The 12,757-nt window shown below is 39.9% G+C and overlaps 1 pseudogene; it reads left to right on the top strand.

Moving 5' to 3' along the window:
• Positions 1 to 8,902: 8,902 nt before the first annotated feature.
• LOC109688501 (DCN1-like protein 3) lies at positions 8,903 to 10,187 on the top strand (annotated as a pseudogene).
• The last annotated feature ends 2,570 nt before the right edge of the window (positions 10,188 to 12,757 follow it).

Consider the following 12,757-nt stretch of genomic DNA (forward strand, 5'->3'; position numbering starts at 1 on the left):
TATGTTTTTGTCTTTCTTATTTTCTAGTAAGTCTGAGGGGGATATTATCTTTTATTTTCTAATTTCCTTGTATCATGACTAGAGAACTGGATATCTTTTAGAATTTTCTGAGGATTTCTTTGTGATCTAGAATAAGGACAAGTTTAAGTGTGCATGGGTATTACCTGCTAGTCAGTGTCAAATTCTGTATGCATCTATAATATCAAGTTGTTATTTGCGTTAGTCAGGTATGTTTCTATATACTTGCTTATCCATCTGTTTGAATGTCAATTCTGAGTATATACAACCCATCATTAGTTTAGGATTATTGTTCTTTGAATCCTTTTTGGTTTTTCTTCATAAGCTTTAAGGCTATGTTTTTACATATGTATTTCTGACTTTTCCATTGTCCTGTGATTTTTTTTTTGACAACATAAAACACTCCTTTTTTTTATTTCCTAAGGTGTTTTTTTCCATTATCATTGTGCTGGGTGGGGTACATTGTGGCATTTACAAAAGTTCTTACAATGCATCAAACATACTATACTTGAATTCACTCCCCCGCCCCACACTGCTGTCCTTCATCCCCTCTCCCCCAGATTCCTGAAACAGTTTCAACAGGTATCATTTTTGCATTTACTTACATGTGTACACATCATTTGCACTTTACTCTCCTCCTACCCCCTTTCTCTGCTGCCTCCTCCCCAACCTGTTCCACCCTCCTATTCTCTGATTTTGGAGAAGAAAAAACATAAAAGATAAAAAGAGAAACATGGTGTTTTTGCTAGTTTGAGATAAAGATATCTACATGGAGAGATTCCTTGTGTTGTTTCCAGGTACATGTGTGTTACAACCCCAATTAGTTCATCTCTACCAGTCCTCTTCACTCCTCCCTAGTCCCCTTCCCATAGTGGCCCCGACCAGTTTAAGATTTCTATATTCATTCCTGTGCAGTGAGCACATCAACCACATTGACGTTTTTGGTTCCCTTCCCTTGCTCTATCCTTCCTGTGTGCAGTCTGCCCTCAGTGTGACCTGTGTCCCATAATTGCTGCATTTGTTTTAGGTCTACAATCCGCATATGAGGAAGAACCTGCAGCCTTTGGTCTTCTGAACCTGGCTAACTTCACTTAAGATGATGTTCTCCAGTTCCATCCATTTACCTGAGAATGACAAAATTTCATTCTTTGTGGCTGAGTAAAATTCCATCGAAAACACTCCTTTTTGTTCCTTTTAATGTTTTTCAGTTTGGACTCCATGACTTCAGTTAATTTTTACAAAACATGGTCAGGTATTACTATTTCCTAATTTGCAGATAAAGAAATGTAGACTTAGGAAGGTAAAATAACTTATACACTTTTAAAACACTTTTTATGAGTTTTTATTTTTTAATTCCTAAAAAATTTAATTTTTTATTATATTATTGTTGTAGTGGGGATGTATTTTTAATTAAATCGTTGATAATTAGGCCTCCCAAACATCTGAGCGCACTTAGTAGAACTTGGTTAATGCAGAGGGCAGAGCTTAGCATCATCTAGTTGTCTGAGAGAACTTATTGCTCTAAATACAATGGATTTCCAAGGAAGGTCACAGGGAATCTTATACAGCAGCCTTTAAGTTTATGCATGCATGCATGCATCCATCCATCCATTCAACATGCATTTATTGAGTATCTAGTAGTGAACGGCATAGGGCTAGATGCTGGGGATACAGAGAGAAGGCCACAGAGGACTTCACTTTAAAAAAATCTATAAAAATGGGCATTAGCTCTCTACGTTATGCTGAATGCACCATGTGGTATAACACTTGCAAGCACATTCAGTGCTGGAATAAATTAAGATTTCTTGCCGTTCTGCTCTGCCCTAAGTCACTTTCCATAATTTCATTTTAAATCTTAAAAACGTTCTAAGGGGTAGGTATCACACCATTTTACATGTGAATAAACAGAAGCTTAAAATAATTGCACAGATTGTGTAATATCTAACAGGAAACAAGGTACCTGAGCAGCTCTTCAAGCCTAGATTTTGCAGGATTTCAAATTTCACCCCCTTCTACTACACCCAGTGTGAAGAGACCTGTGGGGATTGTCGTCTACTGCTTCATCCACTGCCTTGGTGTGTGTGGTCCACTGAGAACCAACCTGGGGCTTAAGGTGCTTTCTCCAGTTTGACTGAGTGTTTGACTTGGTCAAGTGTGTCCCACCGGTCTTGACTTGACCTTAGGAGAACAGAGGAAGAGGGTGGGTCCTGGGCTCAAAAGGCAGCAGAATGGAATCAAGAACTCATCCAAGAATCCACTCACTGGGTCAGTCTGAGGGAGCAGAGAAAATAAGATGAATAGAGAATGGAAATGCCTTGCAGTTTTCTGGAGTCTCTATTCTTGGGCAGGATTCCTCGAGGTCTAGAAGTTCTCGTTGACAGGTATTCTTGCCTTTCAGCTGAGATGCACAATGATGCAATGATGCCAGGCTTGGAGGATCTCCGGCCTTTGTTGGTTTAGGGCAGTGCAATGGGTGTTAAGGAACAAAGACAGGGATGGACAGCAGGAAGCTGTGTCTGTCTCCTTCTCTTGTAGAGAGGTTATTTGACCACAAAGATGGTCCTTTCTGCTGCACATTTCAAGGGATAAACAAATGCTGTGGCCTCAGGCTGATGGTAAAGGTGTTTTCCCACTCTCTCCCCTACTGAACACCAAGATGTGATTAGGATAGAAAGAGAAGTCTAAAATTCATGCCAATTAATTCAGTAGGCTATTTCCTTCTTGATATTTAGCACAGTTTTTCTGAGGGAGTTAAGGTTTTGGAATACACTCATGGGGAAAATGGAGCCTAAATTTTATGATTTGGGGGATACTTGAAGGGAAGCAGGTTTGGGTGGGGTCTGGAAAGCCAGAGAAAGTGAGGTGCAAGAGAACTGGGGAGACCAGATGCCATAAGAAGGGAAAGAACGAGAAAGAGGTCCAAGAGGAGGCTTGTGGGTAGGGCCCACTCTGTTCCCCACTCTCAGTGACCTTGGACCAGTCCCATTTTTGGACAAGTCTAAGCTGTTATTTGGCATTTAGGATGTGCTCAGTCTCTCACCTTCTCTGGAGAGTGTGAACACCTGGTAATAATTCTCAGTCTGGGTGGGCGAAGGCTAGCAACTGGGGTGTGTGTGTGTGTGGGGTGTGTTCAAGAATGCTCTAGTATGTCTTTTGTTATGTCATTTTATGAAAAGGTCTTGTTATGTAGCTCAGGCTGGCCTTGAACTCACCATCCTCCTGCCTCGGTCTCCCAAGTGCTGGTGTTACAGGTGCGTGCCATCACACTTGGCTTTCTAGTTTGCCTTTCTGTCTTGGATGGCACTGAGGAGACCACAGGTTCCTTTACAACATGAAAAGTCATCCTCCTATCCCCTGGAGCAGTCAGGGCCAGGTCTGGAGGGCCCTCTCTTGGTCCTATGAAACCCTAAGTTGGGCTCTTTGTAGGCTAAGACCTTTCCAGTATGAAATGACATGTGCTCACCCATTAGGCTAAAAGCAGAGACTGGCCACAGCTGCAGGCTGTCTTACAGTCTCTGACAGGATATCCTTCTATCACAGGTAACTTTTGTTGGAGGAACCTCCATTTCCAGGCCTCATGTTTCCCAGTGGGAAACTTTAACTCATGTAGCAATTCTGGCCTTGTTGTTAGTCTCTTGCTCATCTTGCTCCTTCCTGTGTGTGATGAAGTGTGTGTGTGTGTGGGGGGGAATTTATTTGACTGGCTTTGGAAGGAGTTGAACATGTGTGACTCAGTCAGTCTCCTTTCCTTTTTACCTTCCTCTGGAGCCATTAGTCCACAGGAAAGGCTTATTTTGATCTGTTTTTTTTTTTCTGTATGTAATGTAACCCAGTCAGGGAGATCTCTGGCTGAGTAAGGTCTCTGACAGTGAGGGGTGGGTGTCAGTGAGTTTATCTCACCTGGGGGTGACTCTACGAAGTCCATTGCAGTTGTATATCTAAGATACGGGCCTCAACTCAGTTACAGCAGGTTGAGCAAGAAAGTCTGATTCTTTTTTATTTTCCTTAATGTTTTTGAATTATCGAGCCCTAAAATCCCAAACAATGCAATTCATTCCCAAGGAAAGAGTGACATAAAAATTCCCTTCTATAGGAAACTTTAAATTTGTTCATTTGCTGAATAACAAATATTCATTAAGTGCCTACTAGTTGATGTATGGTGCTAGGTGTTGGATATACAGTGGTGACTAAATCCAGCATCATGGTAGTAACAGCGTGTGTTTCTGTGAGTGTGATTCCCTGTGTGTGTATGGGGGGAGGGGTCAGTCATGGTTCTCTAATTCATTTATTTAAAATGGAAGGAATTTTAATATGAAAGAAAAGTGCTACAAAAGTGGTGGTGTCCTCCTCCTTGTTTTTGTTCTTTGGATTTTCAAGGCAGAGTCTCTGTATGTAACCCAGGTTGGCCTTGAACTCATGATCCTACCTTAGTGCTGAGGTTGCAGGTGTACACCACTATGCCTGGCTCGGAAGGATCTGAAATTAGAGACGTTAAATTGCCAAAGTGAGAGACAAGGGAACAACTGCCAAAAACAAGACAAAACAAAGAAGTAATCACATCAAGGAAGTAACTGCTTAATTACTTCCACAGTGTTTTGTTCTTTTAAGAAGGTGAATGGAAACACTCCTGTTGAAGTCTGAGAGTTCAGAGCAGGTGTTGGGCCCCACTCCGCTGTCAGGAGCAGTTATTGCACTGCTCCAAAGCACATGGGTGTGGAGAGAGGGAGCAGGGAAACCCCCATGTTTAGAAGCACTGCTCTGATATTCCCACTCACTACAGGTTTGCTTTGGTTAACAAGTAGCCTAATCTTCAGGGCTCATGCTGTTATTAATTTATTTCTTAGTATAAATTTCAGTTTTTAAAAGATAATCTCTTTCTAAATCCTAGAGAAGATAATCAACATTGGAATACTAGGAATTTGGGCTGAGGATTTGAGGGATAATGACAGTGATCATGTTTCCTGAGCATTGAGCTGGTCAAACATCTTTTGAAGTGAGTATTATTATTATTACTCCATCAGATTTAGAGAAGATGCCTGGTTTGCCTAAGATCATGTCCCTATTAATTGGTAGAACCAGAACTGGAACCCAGGACATTCTGATTTCAAAGCTTGTGTTTTAGTCTTAGGAAGCACTTCTGGGAAAACAGCGGTGGGTGGTGAGGGGAAGGCCAGAGTCTGTGAGAGGAGAATGGGCAAGTAATGATAATATTAATACAGGAAGTTACTGTTTATTGGCTACTTACTCTGTGCAATTTATAGAGGAGGAAAAACAATGTTCCCTCTACCTTTCTTTCTAAGTTCTGTGTGAGCCTCTACAGCAAAAGACAAGAAAGAAACTCCAGAATTTTATTAACATGTGTATCATGCATGTAACACATGGGAGTATCAGAGATTAGTAACTCAAAGGTTTGGTTAGACCCTGAGTTTCTACAGTGTCATGGGAAAGGAATGATAAATTTTACAGAAGTGCTAGACCAAGAAAAAGACCTTGAGTCGCTGGAGGAAGCAAATTGTGGGAAGGCAGATACATGGACAACCAATGGTAGATGGATAGTGAGTAAAGTTTATGTACATTTTGCTGGAGCTATTCCCTGGCTGGTAAGGCTCTAAAATTGTCTTTGGTTATTAACTTCTTTCCTTCCTGGTAGAAAAGAAGGAGGGACAGCTTGTAAATTTATGTCCTGCTTTTAGACACATAGGAGGAGGACAGACAGCTTTTCTTGTGAAAGATTCTTCTCGATTGCTTTCAGCTCAAAATATTCCTTTTGCGTATGTGGCATATACAAACCCATGAAATATTTGTCATATCATTAACCTTCTTTACAACCCGAGAAGGACGGCTGTGTGATTCCCATTTCACAGATGAGGAAGGCGAGACTGAGAGAGGTGTGTGATGACTTCACCATGAAGAAAGCAGCCCTCTTGACAGCAAAATTGTGTCATCTGAATTCCTTGTTACCAGGGCCACCAATTGCTTGTGCTTTAGAGAAGAATGTGCTCTCAGAATCAGAAAGTTGCCTCAATTTTGTGACTCTGCTGTAAACTGCCTTGGGAAGCAGTTGAGACCCAAGAACTACAATTATATCAAGTTTATATTACATAAGCTTATAAAATTACTCTGTAATCAGATTTAGAGTTCAATTTGTGTATCTTTCCTGGGAAGTTCTGGGCTTGTAGGGTTTTTTTGTCATTGTTTTTGTGATTTGTTTTTTGGTAGTACTGGGGTTTGAACTCAGGGCCTCGCACTTGCTAGGCAGGGGCTCTACCTCTTGAGCCACGCCCCCAGCCTTTGAGCTTGTTGTAGGGACTCCCTTTACATGGTAGCTCTGGACCCTGGCTGATAGGGTGGGGAGAAGTTGTGGGAGGAGCCTGTGATGGGGTCACCTGAGGGTCTCCAAGCCCAGTTGTGTGTCAACACTGCCTCATTTCCCCAGGCACTTGGCTTCTCCCGGAATAGTGTGGTCATCTCCAAGTTACTCAGTGTTACTCTGTCAAAGTCGCCAGAAGATACCTTATGCCAAAAATCATTCGTGAGCATGAGGTGGAGATGATACTATAAGGCTTAAAAAAAAATTCAACGACTTTCTTAAGAGAAATAATCTGTGTTATGACATCTTTTCATGGGGACTGGGCCAGCAGCCCTGTGTCTCAGGTTGGCTCAGGAGTTTTTTGCTAGGGGCTGTTGTGAATGGGCTCCTTTCACTGCTGCTGCTTGTGTTGGAGCCTCATCTTCCTTATTACTCCGATTATGCCTTGGTGTCCTCTTCATGGACCCCTGAGGAAGCCCCCAATGCTTTTGTCATGCTACTCAGGCCCAGGAAAAGGATTGGGTTCTCCAATTTTGCTTGATGTTTAAATGCAAGGTAAATGCTAAATGCAGTGCTGGGCCATTCTCTCAGATCTGGCATTTAATTAACAGTGTTTGGCATGGATAGAATTAGGCATGATAATAAGCCTGTAAGTGAAACACAAGCCAGGAGGACTGATGACAAAGGGTTTTGCTGACAACTTCATTAAACATATATGAGGAAGTGAGGCAAGCCTTTCAGCAGAAAGGAAATCCAGTAGACAGTGGGCAGGAAATAATAGGACCGTCGTCAAGACTTAGAGACACATGAAACTGAACAGCAGAATTCTGAGGATGAGAATAATTGGCTTTGGTTTGGATGCTTGCCATTAGAGAGAATTAATGGGCTTTGTTTATTCACTGATTTAAAAATACTTTGGAGCTGTTTTTCCATACCAGGTACTTGTGCAGGATGATGGAAAAGGAGATAAAGAACAAAATCTATTGCCTAACCTCCTGGTACTAACAAGGCTGAGGTCTAACATTAATCAGGAATTTTCTAGATAACCATAGGCCAGTGGACAGTATGAGCAAATTATTTACTAATACTTTTCTTTTAAAATTTTCTACTTTTAAAATAGTCAAAAGTGTACAAAACGAAATGCACAGTTCAGTGAAAAACAATAAAACAAATACCTGCATAGCCACATTTCAGTTTAAGAAACAGGTTATTAAAATTTAAAAGCACAATTTCTTACAACAAAGTTTTATGTTTGTTTTATTCAGTAAAAGTCCACATTTTTCATTAGTTTTTTCCTCATAGCTAAATGTATTTTTTTCAAAAAGTATCTTAAATGTATTTTTAAAAATTATGGTTTCTAAGTGTTGAGAGTATAGAGCACTTTAACTGCCAAACTCTGTTATTAACCCTAATAATTTGTAGCTATTCTTAAATTTATCTACAAATGGTCATAATTTGCAAATATTCACGTATTTCCTCCCTTTCAAATCTTACTTTTTGTATATCTTTCTTGTCTAATAGTGTAGGTGAGACCTCTAGTACCATGTTAAGTAAAATTGGTAAATGGGCACCAACAGTGCTTGCCAGTGAAATGCTGAAATCACTTCTTTTTAGTATGAAGCTTGCTCTTGGTAGTCTTTAGGTGCTCTTTGCTAAGTGTTTCTTTTTAAATCATGAATGGATATTGAATTTTAAAATACCTTTCTTATTGAATTGCTCATTTAGTTTGATCAATACTTAATTTTAAATCAAAATTTTATTCCTGAGTTTGAAAACCAACTTGATTAAGTTATGTTATCATTTTATGTTTTAGGATTCAGGATGCTAATATTTCCTTTTTGATTTTTATCTTTGTGTTCCTAAGTAGGGCCTGACTTGGATGATAAATTTCCTTTCTTGTTCTTAGTCTGGTTTGAGCATGAAATTATGGTAATCTCCTAATTCAAATTGGGAAATGTTTCCTTTTTCTGTTCTCTGGAAGAGTTTACATAAGGTTATAATTATTTTTTACTTGAATGTTTGCTAGAATTTACGTGCAAAGCTCTCTGGCTCTAATTTTCTTTATGGGAAAACTTTTAAATATTGATTAAATTTATTTAATGATTATAGGAATTTTCAGGTTTTCAATTTATTGGTAAGGACTCCCTACCCCCAAGAATTTACATGTTTCAACACTAGTTGAGCCTAGAGATGAAGTTGTTCACAAAGATGAAGAAGAGGTGGCAGCAGACAAGATAGGAAGCCTGGAAGAGTGAGGTGGAATGGTAGACAATTTGGATCTGTTAGGCCACCATCGTTTTCATAAAGGGTTTGACTGGAAGAACCTTTGGAACAACTTTTAGCCTTGCTATAGACCTCAAGGAGGGAAAGAAAGAGAAGTGCTTCCACTGGGAAACTGCTTGGGGTACAGGCTTGGTGGATTTTTTCTATAGTTTGGCTGGTTCCTCTGGCTTGTTTGAGGTTCCTCTGGCTGGTCTGAGGTTCCTCTGGCTGATGGCAAGTTGAGGTACATGTGCTAGTGGTAGTGAGGTCATCTGATCTAGAGGAGGCCACTCTAGAGGCCAGGCCACCATCATGGACCAGTGCATCACCAAGTGCAAGAATCACTCATCAACCCTGGGCAACAAGAATGGAGATGAGATGGGGGCTCCAGCAGCCACTCACTGAACTGGAGAGGTTCAGGCCACTGTAAGAAACAAGTCCCACCCTGTGGCAAGCCAGATAGGGATTACCTCTTCATTGGGTCCAAGGAGGCAGAGGCTGATACTGAGGCCTTTCAGCTGCCAATGGCCTCAGGAGATGCTGAGAGGGAATTCAACTCCAGGGTTGAGACATCTTCCTGTCAGAGGTTGAAGAACTGCTCAGGTGCTTCAAGGGAGAGTGGGAAGATGCAATTTTGGAAGAAGGTGTGGGGTTCTTGTTCAATGACCTGTGGTCAACCCCATGGAGTTTCAAGTGTTGGAAAGCTCCAGGCTGCTACCATGTGTGAGTTCACCAAGGAGTTTGTTGATGGCTGCAAAGCCTTAAGTGCAGAGAGCATTGATGGGCTCTGTGCACAGTTCATTAGCCTCTTCACAGCAGCCAAACAAGAGTATAAATTCAAGGATCCCCACTGAGTAACTCTTGTGACCTGAGTGAGCTTGTCCTAGAAACCTAACTGGGAATGACGGGAGATTAAGAAAGGATAAAAGACAGAAGACAAACATGCAGAAAGCTGGGGTCAGGTGGCCTGGGCGCTCTGGTGGAGATTCACAACAGCAACCAGCAGCAGCAGCAGCTTCATCCACCTCCAGAGAGTTTATTATATACAGTGGCAGACAAGGAAGTGGAGCAACAGTTCTGGGCGTGGGTGTGACATCGTAATTATCCGAAACAGGAGGAACCTGCGATTGCTACTCTCTGAATGTAAACATCTTAGGAAAAGCAGCTTGGCTGCATTTTGCCCTTGCCCCCTTCTGCAGATTATTAGGCGTAGCTGTGCCTATGTCATATTCTCATTGGCTCCCCACAGGTAACATCTCAGTGTGGCCTGGACTCTTCAGAAGGGCAATGGTCTCTGTATCAGGAAAGTCATCACCCTGTGGAAACTTGTCTTTATCCAGAACAGTCTTCTCAGGTTAGACCAATGGCTCAACTTCTTCACAGACAACTCCTCTGGGAGGAGGAGGTATCATGAAGGACACTTGGAACTTCACTCCGGTGATTGTCCCTTACCTCAGCAAATACAGTGATGACAAGCCCTGCCTGAGTCTCTTCCATATCTTTGTGGAAGGGGAAATGGAGCAAAGGAAAAGGGAAAAGGAAGGGAAAGGTGCACTCAGTTCAGAGCCCAGGGCTGTGTCCCCAGGAGCAGACTTAGTGTCTCAGTCCCACCACGGAGCAGGGAAGGAGTTTTCAGACACCGTGTGTCTGAAAGGGCTCTAAAATGTTGTGCCATGTTTTAGGCACTTTCTTCATTTTCAGTTATTTTGGATATTTGGGGTTTTTTTCTTGGAGGGGGAATCTCCCAAAACATTTTAATCTAGTTATATGTTGTGTATCTGCTTTTGAAGTCTTCAGGTAGAATAAACCTTCCATTTCTTGCACAAATTTAGATTTTTGTTTTGTTGAGTTAGCATTACAAAGTCAAACAGTGCCAGGTCTATTTTATATGCTGTTTTTCAGTGTAAATACTGTGTGTAGTAGTGTTTACATGGTTTAATACTAGGGTGTAATAATTATTTTAGTTTGTTTGCTTTTTGTTTTTTGATGGTAATGAGGGTTGAACTCCAGACCTTGTGCTTGTGAGGCAATTGTTCTGCCACTTGAACCACTCTGCCAACCCATAATAATTATTTTTAAAGATTTTCACAGATTTGAACAGCAGCATTAACTGTTCTCCACACTGCATTAATTCTCACACAATTCTGGGCCTTTGGAGAGCCAAGGCCCGTTCAAAGCATCTGCAGTCTGGTGATAACCTTCTAACTTATCCCAACCCTTATTTTCCTTCACTTCTTCCTCATTCTTTCTTTGACTACTGCATTTCATGTTGAATTTATCCATCAGCATGCCACACCCATTGATGAAGTGAATACTTTTGCTGTGTTTGCTTTTTCAGAACACCTTGTTCTGAGAACCACTTAAGCATTGAATGCAGAGAAAGCAGTATTACCTCAGTTTTGGAGGATCTAGACTTCTTTGATAGTTTTCCTTCTTTGATGAAGTTTCTGTATTTTCATGTTGTAAGTAGAAATATTTTTTTTTTCCATTTTTCTTGACATCAAAGTTTCCATTTCTGATGGTCAGAACAAAACTTGCCTGCCAGCCAGAAGACTTTGAAATAAAAGTGTGGTATGGAACTCTACTTGAATTTTTTTTTCAAAAAAAATTTGTGTGTGTGTGTGTGTGTGAGCTTGCTGGGCAGGCACTCTACCATTTGAGCCACACTCCCAGCCCATTAAATTTTTTTTTTTAAGTATCATCAGTTTGTTTTTCTGGTAAGTATAGAAGCCTGGGGCTGGTCTGAACACTACCAAACAAATCATCAAAGTGTATTTAAAAATTAAATGTGTGCTCTTTTCCCTCTTGCTGTGTCCATGATGCTATTTAACCTAGGGGTCATTTGTTATCTTTTTATCAATGTCAGGCTCATTGAGGGTACTGTGATGACTATTTAGATTTACATGACCCTTCTTACCTCTCTCTGCCCCCAAATATATTTATATACATATATAAAATATGTATCTATTTTATCTATATGTATACATGCACGTATTTTTAAATGTTGCTCACAATATCCTGTTGGTATCTTTATGTTTCCTGTCTTGAGCCTGAAATCAGCCATATCTCGAAGGAACCCAATTGCCTTTGGGGAGGAACAAAGTTTGGAGGCCATAACCAGGATGAAAGTGGTACTTATTGTTACTGTGTTTGCTTTTGGATGCCATCAATGACACACCTAAAAAATGTGTCTCTGAAGACACAACAAAAATACGAGTTCAAATTGATATTTTCAACTCCAATTTAACAACTAGGGAATTTACTTCACTGACTTTTTGAGACATATTTTTTTAAATGTTACTGTGAGAATTTTAGTTCCTAACACTATTAATATGTCTTTGCTTTATCCTACAGAATATATTAATTGGTAATAAAAATAGTATAGAAATATTATACTAACAGTAAGATTATTGAAGGCTTAAGATTTCTTTGCTTCTTTAATTTGTCCCTATAATCTAATAAACTAAATAATTACAATCAAAATACAACATATTCTAAAATCACCTTGAAGAATACTTTTCTCTATGTTATTTAATCAACTTAATTATACAAATAAATTCATTTGTTTTAGTTTATGTTTTTTCTTTAACTTAATTACATACTTTAGAATGCATAAGACAGTGATGTGATTTAAAAAACTCAAACAATGTAATAAACTATGTGGAGATAAAGTCTTGTTTTGAACTCTGTTCCTTCCCCCTTCCAATAAGTAATTACTTTGTAAAAGTTTTTGGCTTACCCTTCCTTTTTGCAGATATTAGCAAAAATGTGTATATTATATGTATCTGTATATTATATGTATATGTATACACATATGTATATGTTTTATATATATATATATATACATATATATATATATATATATATAAAACTTTAAAAAAATTCTTCAAATCACAGACATAGTGTCTTTTTGCTGAGACTCTTTTCCAATCCAGTTACCACAGCAACCTTTAATTCACTACTTCAATCAAGGTGAAAGTGTCAGTCTCTGATGCTGGGGTCTTTTCCCAGAGCTGAGTTTGATTGGCCTTTGTTGTGTCAAAGTTCCTCGCTATTATATTTTACTCTTGCCTTGTGCTCTGTGCAAATCACTGGATTTGTGGACTCTGTTCTCTTTCCCTCTTGTCTGCAACCCAACCAAATCCCTGAACTCCTACCATCTCTCTG

Source organism: Castor canadensis, chromosome 12 (genome assembly GCF_047511655.1).
Source record: "Castor canadensis chromosome 12, mCasCan1.hap1v2, whole genome shotgun sequence".
NCBI classification, from domain to species: Eukaryota; Metazoa; Chordata; class Mammalia; order Rodentia; family Castoridae; genus Castor; species Castor canadensis.